This window comes from Leopardus geoffroyi, chromosome D4, assembly GCF_018350155.1.
Source record: "Leopardus geoffroyi isolate Oge1 chromosome D4, O.geoffroyi_Oge1_pat1.0, whole genome shotgun sequence".
Classification (NCBI taxonomy): domain Eukaryota; kingdom Metazoa; phylum Chordata; class Mammalia; order Carnivora; family Felidae; genus Leopardus; species Leopardus geoffroyi.
The window spans coordinates 8,937,436-8,954,373 of record NC_059342.1 but is presented as its reverse complement, the minus strand read 5'-3'; the positions used below and the strand labels follow the sequence as shown (position 1 = coordinate 8,954,373).

The window sequence follows — 16,938 nt, the reverse complement described above, 5'->3', positions numbered from 1 at the left end:
TCTCACCCCCAATAGCGCTTGAAAGATATGGTACCAACAGTAATTATAAAGGCCGTTGACTTGGTGGGCTCAATATAACCAACCACTAATTCAGGGCATAATGTGCAACCCTAAAGCCCTCTCTTGTGGCCTTAAAGAGGCCCCCCCACTACTGGAGGCAGAAGGCAGATTGGGCTGAAAATCAGGCCCAGGACCTAATTGTGAGTCAGATTGAAGAGAAGGCTTGAAATGCAGCTTTACCAAATCTCGGATAGTAAAGCAGAAAACTGATAGGGATGGCATAGGGCCATCTAGATGGAAGAATCTGAGAACCCCACATTATCAGCATCACTTTTGAACTCTCTGTGCCTTCAGAAGTGGTCTATGATTTCTTGCCTAAAAAATATTACAAGGCTCTCCTTGAGGCAGATGTTTATAAAATAACGTTACTTCCTTAAGTTTTGTCCCCCACCTCTCTTATGGCATCCAGGGCAATAACCAGGATTGACTCACTAAGTTTCCCAACCGGTAAAATACTGTTGTGAGAATTCAAATAAAACGCGTGCATTTTAGTTTCTTATTGCTGCTGTAACAAGTTATCACAAATTTACAAAATAAAATTGTACAAATTTGTTAGCTGACACTTTCGTAGGTCAGAAGTCTGGCACAGTCTCCTGAGGCTCTAAAATCAAGATGTTGGCAGTGCTGCATTTCTTTTGGGAGGTTCTAGGAGAACATCCATTTCCTTATGTTTTCTAGTTCCTAGAGACCACCTGCATTCTTTGGCTCATGGTCCCTTCCTCCACCTTTAATGCCGGCCATGTCAGGTTCAGTCCTTCTCACACCGTATCATTGTGATCTTCTCTTGTGCTTCTTTCTTCTGCCTAACAGGACCCTTATTATATTGAGCCCACCCAGATAATCCAGTATACTCTCCCTATTTTATTTTTTTAAGTTTGTTTGTTTATTTATTATTTTGAGAACGAGAATGCACAAGCAGGGTAAGGGGAGAGAGAGAATCACATGGCCTGAGCCGAAATCAAGAGTTGGATGCTCAACCGACTGAGCCACCCAGGTGCCCCATACTCTCCATATCTTAAAGTTAGTTGACCAGCCATTTTAATTTCATCTGCAACCTTAATTCTTCTTTGCCATGTATAACGTACCACATTCACAGGTTCCAGGGATTAGGATTTGACATTTTGGGGAAGTTGTTACTCTGCCTACCACACAACATAAAGATGCTGAAATTGGTGTCTGATGTATAGTAAATGCTCAGGAAACATTTGCTACTATTCCCTGCCTCAATCTCTGGGCTTCTGCTTTCAGATGGAGGAAACCACAACCATGTGAATCAGAGGCATCTCAAACCCAGTGCTCTTCCCAGCTTTCAGTAATACTCTTCTTCTTCGTTCTCTGATGTCCCCAAACTACCATTTTCCTCCAGGCACTTCCCCAGTCCCTATGTCCTCAGCAACAGCAGGTGATATTTTGTTGCCGACTTTGAATAAAAAAACTAAAGCCATCTGCCTTTGAACTACATTAACTTCTGTTGCTCCCACTCATGTATTTACCTACCCCTGCCCCGTTTCTTGGGTCTTTGCCCACTGTCTTGGAACACTGGAGCTCCTCCCTCTTAGTCATGGTTATCTCCTCCACCCATACTCTTGGTGCCCATATCAGCTTCTCTACTCTTCTCACTTCTCTACTTTTTCTCTGCATGTTACCATGGACTATTGACTCCCTCCTTGAGATGCTGTCTGTGATCTCTTGGACAACAAGCTTCTGTGGCACTATTCTCTCCTGGCTCTTCTACCTTTCTCCTCGCTGCTTGATCCCCTTCAAAGTCTCCTCTTCCTTCACTTACCCCTTCGTTTGTGGGCTATCCAGATCCTGTCCTTGGTTCCTCCTGCTCTCATTTCATTGTAAGGAGGCGCACTGTCATCTCCATCTCATGCATGGTACTCATGTTTTTCATCTTCCAAGGCTCAGCACTTTGGGGAGGGCTTCCTGTGAGCTCTCATCTTTGCCTTTCCTCTGAGAGAGATTCCAGAGCACTCATGACCACCTGTATCTAAGAACTTATATCATAATGTATTGAAATGATATCTTAGCTGGTCTGTCTTCCCTAGCATACTGTATATTACATGTGGATAAAGATTTTAGTGATCTTTCTTTCTCTAGTGCCAACTATAGAGGCTGTCACACCATTCTTTTTATTTTAGAGAGTGCGCATGTGTGCACACGGGCAGGGGAGGGGCAGAAAGAGAGGGAGAGAATCTTAAGTAGGCTCCACACCCAACCTGGCGCCTGACATTGGGCTCAATCTGACAACTGTGACATCATGACCTGAGTGGAAATCAAGGGTCAAATGCTTAACCAATGGGGCCACCCAGGCACCCCCACAATTAACACCTGATGGAAGTTTGATGAACTTTTGAATAGAAAAGTAGAAAAAATAATGCCAAATTTATAAAGTCCTGCACTTTATCATGTGGAAACTTTACTGTAAATAAAATAACTTATTTCCCAACAAAAGTTGGTAGTGTGATTTGACTTTGCATAGGTACCCAAAAAAGCAAAAACAACTTATTTTCTAGATTGGTTAATATATAAACAATATGATATAAAGTAACTTTTCAGATACCAGCTTCCAGTTTCTGTATTCAGAATGCTTTCATTGATGAACACATTTTTGGAACTGCACTTATGGAAATTTTGTAGATTTGTGCAGTGCTCATGTTGCTCTGAAGGTCCATAATATGGCTTTTTGTGATGGATGGCTGATTAAAAAGACTCAAAGTCCTGAACTGAGGTCAGATTCACATAATACTTACTGTAGCCTTCACCTAAATAGGTCGTTTGAATGACAATGAAATTGGGTAACTTAGTTCTTAAATTTTCTATTTATGTCAGGAAATCAAGGAGGAGTAGCTATCTTTTTTTCCCTGACCCTTCTCTTACCTCTGCTATAAAACTGCCAAGGTCCCTTGGGACAGTTGCTCTGTTTTACTTGTAAGGGGGCATGTGTGTTTTACTGGCGGATGAAGTGATGTATCCACATGCCAAATATAATTTTGCAAAGTCCTTTGACTTGACGGAGGTTGCACAAACAGGAGAAGACACTTGGAATAAGTGGCAACATGCATTCTTTGGAGCTTTTCAAATCCGGGAAATACCAAGTTAGGAAACAGAGTTCAGTAGAATCAGTTAGTGGTTCAACCTAACTATGTACTGGGCCTCCCTTTTCTATATCAAACCATATTGAGTAATCCATTTCCACAGATCTGGGTGGCTTCAGAAAATAATGGAAGCATATTTAGGTCACCTGTGGAGTAACTCATGGGGTGTTGTTGTTTTTAACCTAACATCACAGGAAGGGAACTGTCCCAACTTGCTTTGTCTGTACAGGATGCACTCAATAAATATCTGGTGTAATAAATCCAGGTCAGACAAAGTCCCCGATGCTGGAATACAAAGATAAATAAGACAAATTTCTACCCTGGAGGAGTTCACAATGTGCCAGGGGGGGAAAAAAATCAGAGAGGCTAAAAAGGAGATATTAAGATCTGGTAGAAGCAAAGTGTTACTGGAATCTCGTAAAGGGTGAGATTGTTAGGTGAATCAGGGAAGGATTCCCAGAAAAGGTGCCATCCTTCAGGACCCAGTAGGCAGAGAAGGTAGAGGAAACAGGAAAGGGTGTTGAGGAAGCATCTACGGGGTCTCAGTGAGTGTCTTCATGGAACATGCTGGAGTTTAGTTGGATGAAGCATGAAAATGCTAAAAGGGAATTAATAAATCAGGTGTGGAAAAGCAGGCTGAGGTTGGGTTGTGAAAAGCATCATAAATCGCACAAAGGAGTTTGAATTTCATTTTTCCCATTGAAAATTCCATTTTTAAAGCTCCATGTTGCCTGTAAGAGTGGGTTTCCCAGAGGCTGTTCCTGGGCATGCGAGTTCGATCAGATGTTCAAAGGGGTTATACCACAATACCTATTCAGCTTTTAGTTAAAGATGGAAAGGTAATCAGAGAAGACAGTAGGGAACCTGGTTGTGAGAAATAACATTGGTGGGGAATCTCCTGAAACACATACAGTCCATCTATCTCTTAGATAACTGAAGTCAAATCAAATTAAACTGTATACCTGGACCTAACAGTTCAGCCGCCTCCTTGGATGGATATTATGATCATATTTTTCAGTGAGAAGAGATTGGTCTGTGCTGAGAAGTGTAATAGGAGATGGTTTGATGAGCCATTCATGTGTGCTTCATTTGAACAGAGGGTTGGTCTTTATCTCAGAGGCAATGGGGGTGTTCGAATTGTTATGTGTCCTTCTCTGTCACCAACAGTGGTAAGCCTAGAGTCAAATTCCACTTCCAAAGGAGGGTCTTTAGGGCATGTGTTCTTGGGTGATGACAGAACTCAGGATTTTGTTTGACTTCCTACATTTGTAGTCCCTTGGCTTAATCTACTTAGTTGATCCTATTGCAAGCTTTTGCAACCTCTCTCTGATCCTTTTGGGGGAGAAGAGCTGGGATTAGGAGACTACTGAATGTACATCACTTACCACCGTGCCATCACTTACCAAATAAGGACTCTTTTTTGTTATTGTGGTTTTTTATCAATCCTGCCTCTGTTGCACAGTACCCCATGTTGACAGAAATGGAAAGGTAACATACAATGCACAGAAATGATTTTCAAAATCTTTTTCTCATGGTTTTAAGTTCATCACATGGCAAAGTGGACAAGTATGAGGTAAAGAATTAGTGATTGCAAGTCTCCAATCCTTGTGCTGCGAAAGGGACAAGTCCCTAAGTCAGAGCTGGTAAACGGAGCTTCTCATCTAATTAGGGAGCTATGGTATCACTATGGCTCAGAATCCTCATCTATAAAATGGGAATAACTATCAAACCTATTTTATAGAGTCATTGTAAGGATTCTGACTTTGTATATGTATATGTAAAGTGATAAGAATAAAGTCTGGCCCGGAAGTATTCAGTTAATACTAGCAGGGGCTCTAGAAAATGAGACAAGTGGGAAATCACTTTCAGAGGAAGTCATCCAGGAAGGCTACCCAGAGGAGACGGGATTTAAACTCGGCTTGGAAGGACGGAGATAATTCAATTGAGCAGAGAGGAAGCAGGGGTGTTGATCCTTTTGGGAGCTGAGTTTAAAAAGGCAGAGAAGAGGGGATATCCAGTGAGGAAGAGACCTCAGAAAGGCAGAGAATAGGAGAAGGGGGCTATTGGGTGGCAAAGCATGCAAAGGCCCTGTTTTCTGTGCCCTCTTGTGTCCTCCTTGGACACTGATGCCCTGCCATGAGGGGAGCCCTCCCCAACCACCTCCTGAAGGAAAATCCACGCTCTTCTCTGAAAGGCACTCTGAGCACTCTTCTGAATCTGTGATCTACCCTGTAGCCAAGAGGAAAACTACCTCAAGGTGTGGTAATTACAGGGAATGACAGAAACCTGGGCCATTTCCCCCACTAAATTCCTACACACAGACTCAAAAAACCATGATTCTATTTTGGGCAGTCAAGTGCTCAGGAAGAAAAGTGCAGGAAATGTGAAATGAGAAGGTGGCAGCAGAATTCCCATCTGTGCAGACACTGAAAGGCTTTTATTTCAGAACGTGAGAGAGAAACTCGGTGAGTCCCTGCAGGGATGGGTGGACAGGCTCCAGTGTGCAGGGCCCAGAGAACAGCCAAGATGGCCATGGCCATTTCAAACATCCAGGGTCCTTTTGTACATGTATTGGTTTGTTGAAAGAGAAGGAAATGTATTTTTAAACATGTCCCCTAGTCTGGGCATTTCTAGACCCTTTAAAATTTGGAGGGGAAGAAAGATTAATGTAGATAATTTACCTTTGTACCAAGAAGAAAACCAATTTTGAAATGTAGCAATGAAAGGTGAATCAATAAAGTACATAGAAGGTGTGATTGATGTGTGCAGGCCAATAAGCCTATGCCTGTTGGTGACAGAAACCTTAAATACAAAAGGATGAAGATACAAAGAGTGAAATGCCAGTTATAGTTATTTATATGGTGATACAGCCCCAAATTATTTGAGGTTGCCAAAATTCAAGTTGAGAATCCCAACTACCCAAATGAACACCTGGTTGACACCAATGAGCATCACATTTCTTAAAGCAAATGCTAGACCCAGTAGAGGAAGAGATTTTCTCTTAAAAATTTTTTTTTCCATTCTACCATGTGACACCATCGTGAGTGTGGGGAAAAGAGCATTAATCAAGCTGGCAATTCACTTGAAGCAAACATACACTGCCCGTTCTGTCACTGTTCAAAACACCAGAGAGACATGTTTCACAAAGGGAACTTTCCTCAATTAAAATTTTTATTAGGGTATGATAGATATGTACACAAATCATAAATATACAGCTGGATGGATTTTCTTGGTGTGAAAATGTCCATGAAACCAGCATCCAGGTCAAGGAACAGGACATTACTGGGATCCCAGACACCCCTGTCAGTTCCCCTGTACCTTCGAGGGTGACTACTCACATGATTTCTAACATAAACGGAGTTATAGATCATTTACTCTTCTTTCTGCAAATGCTTTCACTCAACATTATGTTTGCGAGATGAATTCACAACATTCATTCATTCCTTCTCATTGTTGTATAGGATTTATTTACTTAAAATGCTGTGATTTACTCACTCGATGGTGAGCAGGCCTGTGGGTTCTTTCCAGTTTAGGACTAACTCCATCAATGCTGCTGTGAATGTTCTTGTACATGTCTTGGATTTGTTGGGTTTATACCAGGAGTGGAAATGCTTGATACCTTTTTGAGTGTTAGCTATTCACTAGAAACTATGAAAGTAGGCTAGACACTGGAATAAGACCACAGGAAAACCCAGTCCTTGTTTGCAAGGACCTCACAATCCAGTGAAAGAGCTGAGCTGCACATGTAGGGGTCAAGCGCCAGAGCACCTAGGACAGAGGAGGAAGACAGGCGGTGAGAGTCAGGAAGGCTTCCCAATGGGAATGACACTCAAGTTGACTTTTGAAGGATGAAAAGATAGTGAAGGAGGGACAAAGTAGAGAAGGCTATGGGAGAGCATGTAGAAAAGCAGAGATAAGTGAGGAAGTGGGTCAAGGCCATAGACTGCGAGTTAGAGCAATAGAGGAAGGTTGGAAATGCTTGGTGAAGGGGAAGGCTGAGTAGGTAAGTTGGAGACACATCATGAAGGACTTTGCTTTCCATCTATGGAAATACATACATTATCCTGAACGTGATGGGACGCTGCAGAAGATTCTACAGCCATGGAGGTGCGAGATCAGTTCATTCACGTAGCTATGTGGAGACAAGACAGGAGAAAGGCCTGGAAGCTGAAAGGAGAAGGGAATGTGGTATCGTAGCAGATGGAAACTAGGTGATTCTTTGAAGTCTGGTTTTGGCCAATATTCAGGCCAAGAACCTGGATGGGTTCTAACGGAATATGTCGTATGTGTGTGGGGAGGGGTGTGTTTGTGGGCCACGTTTCAATGTGCAGAAACCACCCACAGCAATTCATACGGAAAGCTTTTGGGGCCAGCAGGCCACTTTGCTGACATCCAGACTAGTGCAGGCAAGGAGCCCTCTGCTCGAAAGTGGAGAGGCAAAGCATATGTGTCAGGGACTGATGCCAGAAAGCAGGTGTCCTACAACAGGGGGCTCCAGCGGTGGTGCCCAGATCTCATTGCTCTCCGCCCCCTCTGGAGACCCAGACAGAATACTGAGTGGAAACAAACAGGTTCTGATCTCACCCAGCTTCCTGATAGACTCAGGAGAGGATTCTAGAAAAGTCTCCCAGCCTCCTTTGATTGAAATCATAACTTTAGGAGTAATATTTTATGCAAAGCTTAGCTAAGACAGTGGTCTGGATGGAGCCCAGAGAATTGGTGTTCGGACTCAGAATGGCTCCTTGCTATGGCAGAGAGGTGTCTAAAATGAAATATAATGGGGAAAAAACCCTGATTATTAAATTTCCTTCTAAGTATGAAATTTGTTAATAAATTAGAAAGTATGAAAAATTCATAAAAGCAGCAAACATTTGTCCCACATGCCCCTGGCCAAAGAAAACCGTTATTAAGAGAGATTTTTCTTCCCCTCTTTCCCCCACTTTTCTTCCATCTACACATTTCTATATAGTTGTAATCATAAGGCAACCTTCATTTTTGCCATTATTGGCATTATCTCATTGCTTAAAAATTGACCATTTTCTCCTTATTAAAAAAATTAAAATGTCACTTCAAAACTTAAAGAAAATTCTATACAAAAAAAACCCACCCATATGTTCCTGCTACCCAGAGAAAACTATTATTCACTCTTAGTATGTCTCTTTCTTGACATTGTGTGTTAACTATAAAAATACTGCTTTACCTTCAATTTTGCAACTTTTGAGTTACTACCATGTATTATTTAGTATCCTTCCTAACTGTATTCCATTGTATAGCACCAGATCTTATTGGCCTAATTCCTATTTTTGGACACTTACGTTTCCAAATTTTCTTAATATAAACAATGTTATGCTTGTTCAATTTTTAAAAATATATAGTCTTTACATGGAACTGCTCAGCAAAAAAAACAAAAACAAAAACAAAAAAAATGTAAAATTTTAAGTGTCTGTGTCACCAACTTTTGATCCAAGAATTATGGACCAATTTATAACACTAGCAGCAAAGTCGTGCCCATCCCCCTAATTAATCTTATAGAAGAAAATGGAATTTTATCTTCTTTATTACTAATGAGGTTAAATATTTGTGTGTTTATGGTACATTCTTAGTCTTTTGTGAACTATCTGTTCAAAACATCATTTTTCTACCAGCATAGTTCTGTCATGTGGATGTGCTGTTTACATAAGCATTGTTTATGAAAAGGGGAAAAGCAAAGTATGAGGAGTTCCGGCCAAAAAGCAAACAAATTACTGCATGTGCGTAGGACACTGTGACAAAACCTCACTGCCCTCCATCCTGCTGGAGTTTTCCAGGTTTTTACCTACATGTATATAATACTGGAATGAACACCTCTGAGTATAAAGGTTTAGAGAAAATAAAACCTAGTATTAATGTAGAATTAGCTTTTTTTACAGCAGTGAAAGCCAGTAGTCTGAGAACAGATGTCCATAAAGGCAACATAGGCTAAATTTCTGTGTCTTAAGGTATCTTTTTGGATGTAATATAAAGTATCAAGTATGTTGGGAATCGTGTGTCACGTAATGCTCTCCTCACATATGCTCTTGGGATTGTGGAGGTCTGGTGGAGAATGAGGTGTCCTCTGATGCTCATTGTACATGTGCTGGAGGAGACGGAAATGGGAATGTGAGGAAGTGTGAGGTCAGAGATGCTTGCACTCACTCCTTCACCTAGTTCTTTGGAGATCATCTTGCACCATTTAGCATGAATCTCCTGGAGACTGCGTGGAGAAAAATTAGAAATTTTCCTTGGTTTTGGATTAAACCTCTCCATGGTTTTTTTTTTGGGGGGGGGGCAGATTTTACTAACACATACTTGAGATCAGTGTGATAATGTGAATATAGGTGTGTGCTTATGTATTTGGTGCTCAGGAATACAAGCGTTTTAAACCTCCTTGAAGTTTTTTTTCTTTTTTTTTTTTAATGGATATTCCTGACTACCACTCAAAGCATTTGGGATAAAACCATAATATTATAGTTTCATATGCTTCTCAGGTGATTTTGATGATCTGAAGGTAGATTTGTTTTCTGGTCTCTATTTTGCTGATGTCTCCTATTCTAATGATCATTCCCTTGTATGTTATCTGTTTTCTCTACCGGATCTTCAACTAGTGTTTGCTTCAGTGTTCTCTTCATCCGACGAATCTACCAGATTTGTACACGGTGTGCAGCACTCTGCCGATTCAGTGTGAGGTTTCAGGACTTTCCTTAGTTTTGGAAACTTCATAGCCATTTCACTTAAAGCATTGCGCCTTCCCATCTTCTCTTGCTGAAGTTCCAAGTAGACTTAAGTTCAGACTTCTAATTTAATTCTCCCTATCTCCAAACCTGTCTTTTTGATTTCATACCTCTTTGTCTTTGCAGCACTCTGGGTAATTTCCTCAGATACATCCTCCATGTTATCGATTCTCTCTTTAACTGTGCCAATGTGCTCTCAAAACTGGTCATTGTTCAATTTTATTTCCAGTGTTTCACTTTGAGTTGTTCTACTGGGTTGTCATATCTGCCTGTTCTTTTTATGTTCTTTCATGAGGGTTTTTATGTCTCTACCTCTTTCAGGATTGCAATTATACTTAAATTTATAGAGAGCTTTAGACTGTTAGTTTATCTTATTCTTTTGGTGCTGTTCTTCCCACATGTATCTGTCAACTCCCCCATTTTTTAGACTGCTTCCTTAATCTGTACTTTGTATTTTTTCAGCTAGGATATAGTGTCCTTGTGGAATGCTGTGTACTTGAAGATTGGTAGTAGTCCTACAGAGAAGTCTTACACTGGATTTTTCCTGTGGAGTCCAGAAATTTCACTGGCCAGAAATATTTACTATATCTACATTAATATCTCCACTTGGGATTCCTCTGCTATGAGAATGGTCTAAAATTTGAATTCTACACTTACACTGGATATAGATATTTAAATTGCCATTTGTTGTGGGATCTTTTTTCCATATCTGATCAGTGAGAATTTTGTCAGTAGCTTTAGTAAGGGAATAATGCTTTATAGTACCTTAATACAGTGAGAACAGGTCTTTCTGGGTTCTAGCTTTGTGTGAATTTCAGTTGCAAATCCTTATCTTTCTTAGGCCTAAGGGCCACTCCTGTCTTCTAGACATGTGTAAAAAGACCCAACCCCTGTATGTCCCTTAGCCATGTCTGATGTCCTCTGTTCTGGCCTCAACTCATGGACTCACACATTAGTTACGAGATTCTTCTTTATTTTTGGCACATAGAGACCAAGAAACTAAGAGACAAAATTTCTCCCTCCATTCTTCCTTGCCTATATGTAAAATAGTCTCATTATATTTCATCCAGCATTTTTATGTGTCTGTGACATATAGAGGGATGTCCATGTTAAGTAGATGGAATTAGAAAGGGTTATATCAGTCAGGTTTGAGAATCACCACCAATAGGTGTGGTAGAGAATTCATATCTTTGAAACAGGAACCAGAGTTTGAACTGTGGTTTCACCCCTTTCTGAGTAAGTTAGGCTGAGTGACTTAAGCCCTCTTCAAGTGGTAGGTTTCTCCTCGGGAAAATAGAGGTAATGTTGCTAGGGATCTTCTTTAGATGTTCTTCCTTTTTGCTCTAAATTACCTCCATTTTCTCCATCCTCCATTCCTACAAAACCTGGGGAAGACTGCAAGTTTCTCATTCAACATTTTCCTTTAAAAAATGTCCTTAAAAAATTCCTTAAAAGTTGGTTAAGCGTCTGACTTCAACTTAGGTCATGATCTCACTGTTGTGAGATGGAAGCCCGCATTGGGATCTGTACTGAGCATGGAATCTGCTAAAGATTCTCTCTCCCACTCTGTCCCGCATGTACTAGTGCACCACTCCCCTTCTCAAAAACAAAACAAAAAACAAAAACAAAAAAGCTAGTTACCATGGGATGCAGTAGAGGTCATTAGGACAATGATCCCATTCAAAGCAATAGGCCAAATAGCCTGCTGTCTATGTGATCTGTGGCAAGTAGCTTTACTCTGTTTTTCTCACTTCTAAAGTGCCTTTAATCCACCTTATTCGTCTGTTCATTCAACACATAGCACTGAGTGCTTACTTAGTGCCCGACACTGACGATACTAAATTGAATGACGTTGATAAAGTCACTGCTCCCAAAGAATTTACATTCTGGTGGGGGCAACAAACAGAAAATAAACAAGTAACAAAATTATATATATATATATATATATATATATATATATATATATATATACATATATACACACACACACACATATATATATATATATATATATTCAGATAGTGGTAATTCTATATATATTATATATATATATATTATATATAATATATATATATATATATTATATATATATATTCAGATAGTGGTAAGTGTTATCCACAGAATTAAAATAGGCTGAAGAGAAAGAAAATGGCTGAACACTCTTGGTGGATACCCGGGCAAAGATTCTCTGAGGAGGTGACATTTTAGAAGGGAATATAAGCAAGAATATATGCCATGTGTGCGGGCAGAGGAAGAGCTAGTTTAAAGACTCCAGAGGAGGGAATAAGCTTGGAGTGGTGAGGAACCAAAGAAAGACTTGGTAGGCAAAAGCCAGAGCACGTATCTTCTATAGTCATAGAGACTTGTAGAAAATTTTAAACTGATGGTTGATCTGATCTATGGTTCAAGAAGTTTGCAGTGGCTGCTATGTGCAAGACTGAAAGCAGAAATGGCAGGTTAAAAGCCATTGTAGCTGGTCAGAAAAAAGTGTTTTTATCTGAGGCAAGAGTCCTAGAAATGCATAGAACTGGGCAGATTCAAGGTGAATGTTGGAGTAGGATCAGTAGTGTGTAGATAAATGGCTTTTTTGAGTTGGGTGAAAGAGAAGAATCAAGGAAAATTGTCAGATTTGGGGCTGGAGCAAGCGGCTAAATGTTGGCACCGTCTTCCAAAACGGGAAGAAAGAGGTATGTAAGGGGTAGACCGTGTGTGTGAAGACAGCACAAGCAGTACAGAACTTCTGAGTCACTGCTAAGCATGTGAAAATGTTGCAAAGGCAACTAGAGTCAGGAGTCCTAGGGATACAACATAGTTAAGGATAAATGTCTGGGATTGATCAGCATAAAACTATGGGCTGGTTGGAATCCCTTAAAGAGACTTGGTAGAGAAGAGAACAGGTGAGTACAGAATCTCAAGGCAGTCTTACATCAGAGGTCAAGTTGAGTACATGGACCAAAGGAGAATGGAAAAAGTGTGATGGGGGACAGAAATGAAATCAGAAGAGTGTGGTAAGCTTCAAGAAGCAGAAAACAACCCACTGTGAGGCCGGAAAATTAAGTATTTGAAATGCCACATGAAGGAAATCATGTTTAAGGACCCAGCTGTATCTACGGCTACTAGTTTCTACAGTACTTAAGGGCTTGGGAAGGAGTCCTTAATAATAAGTTTGCCAAGAGGTTGAGAGAGTTCCATTGAAACTCAATAGACGGGACTTACAATACACAGGAAGATAACGAAACACGTGGTTTTATCAGAGTCACTGCAACAAGGAGATTAATGTGCTTCAAGATAAATATAATAATGAATGGATCTAAATGCAATAATTACACATTATAAGGAAATAAGGATCATATGTAAGCTGGCACCAGTCCAGAAGTCAAGTTTATCCACAGCTATCACAGAACAATTAGAGTTTTTCACTCCACAATTGACGCGTTTGGGTTTATGGCACAAATGGAACAGTAATTCATACTATCATTTGATAGCACCATTTGCATTTAGGAAATTTGTAAAGCTGATAAGGGGTAGTAAGACAAGAGTCCTGTAGGGGCACCTGGGTGGCTCAGTGGGTTAAGCATCTGACCTCAGCTCAGGTCATGATCTCGTGGTTGGTGAGTTTGAGCCCCGTGTCGGGCTCTGTGCTGACAGCTCAGAGCCTGGAGCCTGCTTCAGATCCTGTGTCTCCCTCTCTCTCTGCTCCTTACCTGCTGGCGTTCAGTCTCTCAAAAAATAAATAAACATTAAGAAAAAGGAGAGAGAGAAGAGCCCTCTGAGGACATGGGTCAGCATGAATCAAACCCCTCTACATTAAAATGTCTCAGAAGCAAGTAGTGGGGAAAGAAAAGACAAGCAAGATGGCAGGGAAGTAGAAACCAAGTTGCAGAAATAGCAGAAGAGGTTTTAGGAACCCCCACATCTAACGTTGAATTTTAATAAATTCAGCACAAAAAAAAATACCTCATGTGCCTGGAGACAAACCTATACGTACAGACACTTAGAAACCTCCTAATGAAAAAGACAAATCTTCATCCAGTCATGTCCAGTGCACCTGACAAGCCATGCCCAACTCCATAGAGTTTCCCATCAGCATTTACTCACTTTTTCAAATCTTGAGAGAGAGCTAAAGATTACTTGGCATGTGAAGAAAGTCTCTAACATAAAAGATGAGACATCAAAACAAAGGAGGAAGAAAGGAAACTCAAAAAAAGTTTAATAAAACTGTGTAATGACCTCAGAGAGAGAAGCTATTTATCCTTAAAAAGGTCAGGATGCTATTAAGAAAAAGAAATAAGGAGAGATTATTATTAGGATAAGAAAGAGTTCTTAGAAATTTACAGGTGAGAGCTCAAGTTATATTCATAAATATAAAATTTGTAAAAGATTTGGACAATAAGGAAATAACTCAAAACCTTTTTCTAAAATATAGAGAAAACTTTGTCTCCCTCTCTCTCAAAAATAATAAATATTTAAAAAGGGGGGGGGGGTAACTGGATGGCTTTGTCCAACTTTGGTTCAGGTCATGATCTCACAGTCTGTGAGTTTGAGCCCCAGATTGCGCTCTGTGCTGACAGCTCAGAGCCTGCTTCAGATTCTCTGTACCCTTTGTCTCTCAAAAATAATAAACATCAAAAAAATTTTAAATACAGAGGAAACCAGGAGGCCCAACATCGTACTAACAGAGATCAGAAGAGAAATATTCCAAGAACGTTTGAACGCCATACCCCACACTATCAAGACAGAATGCAAACATTTTCTGAGATGTCTTTTTTTTTTTTTTTTTTTTTTTATTATATGAAATTTATTGTCAAATTGGTTTCCATACAACACCCAGTGCTCATCCCAAAAGGTGCCCTCCTCAATACCCATCACCCACCCTCTCCTCCCTCCCACCCCCCATCAACCCTCAGTTTGTTCTCAGTTTTTAACAGTCTCTTAAGCTTTGGCTCTCTCCCACTCTAACCTCTTTTTTTTCTTTTTTCCTCCCCCTCCCCCATGGGTTCCTGCCAAGTTTCTCAGGATCCACATAAGAGTGAAACCATATGGTATCTGTCTTTCTCTGTACGGCTTATTTCACTTAGCATCACACTCTCCAGTTCCATCCACGTTGCTACAAAAGGCCATATTTCATTTTTTCTCATTGCCACGTAGTATTCCATTGTGTATATAAACCACAATTTCTTTATCCATTCATCAGTTGATGGACATTTAGGCTCTTTCCATAATTTGGCTATTGTTGAGAGTGCTGCTATGAACATTGGGGTACAAGTGCCCCTATGCATCAGTACTCCTGTATCCCTTGGATAAATTCCTAGCAATGCTATTGCTGGGTCATAGGGTAGGTCTATTTTTAATTTTCTGAGGAACCTCCACACTGCTTTCCAGAGCGGCTGCACCAATTTGCATTCCCACCAACAGTGCAAGAGGGTTCCCGTTTCTCCACATCCTCTCCAGCATCTATAGTCTCCTGATTTGTTCATTTTGGCCACTCTGACTGGCGTGAGGTGATACCTGAGTGTGGTTTTGATTTGTATTTCCCTGATAAGGAGCGACGCTGAACATCTTTTCATGTGCCTGTTGGCCATCCGGATGTCTTCTTTAGAGAAGTGTCTATTCATGTTTTCTGCCCATTTCTTCACTGGGTTATTTGTTTTTCGGGTGTGGAGTTTGGTGAGCTCTTTATAGATTCTGGATACTAGCCCTTTGTCCGATATGTCATTTGCAAATATCTTTTCCCATTCCGTTGGTTGCCTTTTAGTTTTGTTGGTTGTTTCCTTTGCTGTGCAGAAGCTTTTTATCTTCATAAGGTCCCAGTAATTCACTTTTGCTTTTAATTCCCTTGCCTTTGGGGATGTGTCGAGTAAGAGATTGCTACGGCTGAGGTCAGAGAGGTCTTTTCCTGCTTTCTCCTCTAAGGTTTTGATGGTTTCCTGTCTCACATTCAGGTCCTTTATCCATTTCGAGTTTATTTTTGTGAATGGTGTATTCAACCTTCTGCATGTTGCTGTCCAGTTCTCCCAGCACCATTTGTTAAAGAGGCTGTCTTTTTTCCATTGGATGTTCTTTCCTGCTTTGTCAAAGATGAGTTGGCCATACGTTTGTGGGTCTAGTTCTGGGGTTTCTATTCTATTCCATTGGTCTATGTGTCTGTGTTTGTGCCAATACCATGCTGTCTTGATGATGACAGCTTTGTAGTAGAGGCTAAAGTCTGGGATTGTGATGCCTCCTGCTTTGGTCTTCTTTTTCAAAATTCCTTTGGCTATTCGGGGCCTTTTGTGGTTCCATATGAATTTTAGGATTGCTTGTTCTAGTTTCGAGAAGAATGCTGGTGCAATTTTGATTGGGATTGCATTGAATGTGTAGATCGCTTTGGGTAGTATTGACATTTTGACAATATTTATTTTTCCAATCCATGAGCAGGGAATGTCTTTCCATTTCTTTAAATCTTCTTCCATTTCCTTCATAAGCTTTCTATAGTTTTCAGCATACAGATCCTTTACATCTTTGGTTAGATTTATTCCTAGGTATTTTATGCTTCTTGGTGCAATTGTGAATGGGATCAGTTTCTTTAGTTGTCTTTCTGTTGCTTCATTGTTAGTGTATAAGAATGCAACTGATTTCTGTACATTGATTTTGTATCCTGCGACTTTGCTGAATTCATGTATCAATTCTAGCAGACTTTTGGTGGAGTCTATCGGATTTTCCATGTATAATATCATGTCATCTGCAAAAAGCGAAAGCTTGACTTCATCTTTGCCAATTTTGATGCCTTTGATTTCCTTTTGTTGTCTGATTGCTGATGCTAGAACTTCCAGCACTATGTTAAACAACAGCGGTGAGAGTGGGCATCCCTGTCGTGTTCCTGATCTCAGGGAAAAAGCTCTCAGTTTTTCCCCATTGAGGATGATGCTAGCTGTGGGCTTCTTATAAATGGCTTTTATGATCTTTAAGTATGTTCCTTCTATCCCGTCTGAGATGTCTTCTAAAGGATGGTTCCACAAGAAAGAAGGAACGATACCCAAAAAACCTGG

At 40.4% G+C, this 16,938-nt stretch overlaps 1 long non-coding RNA gene across 10 annotated transcripts in view; it reads right to left on the bottom strand.

Annotated features, from left to right (window-relative positions):
* The window catches only part of LOC123593460, a 51,093-nt gene that overhangs the window by 13,276 nt on the left and 20,879 nt on the right, over positions 1-16,938 (bottom strand). For 6 of the 10 annotated variants that reach the window (XR_006710325.1, XR_006710327.1, XR_006710331.1 and 3 more), the window contains one exon: positions 6,315-7,328. This is a non-coding gene — a long non-coding RNA (uncharacterized LOC123593460). Of the gene's footprint in view, positions 1-1,846; positions 2,017-6,314; positions 7,329-16,938 lie in introns of those variants that run through there. The other 4 variants (XR_006710324.1, XR_006710332.1, XR_006710326.1 and 1 more) reach the window with 3 other exon arrangements.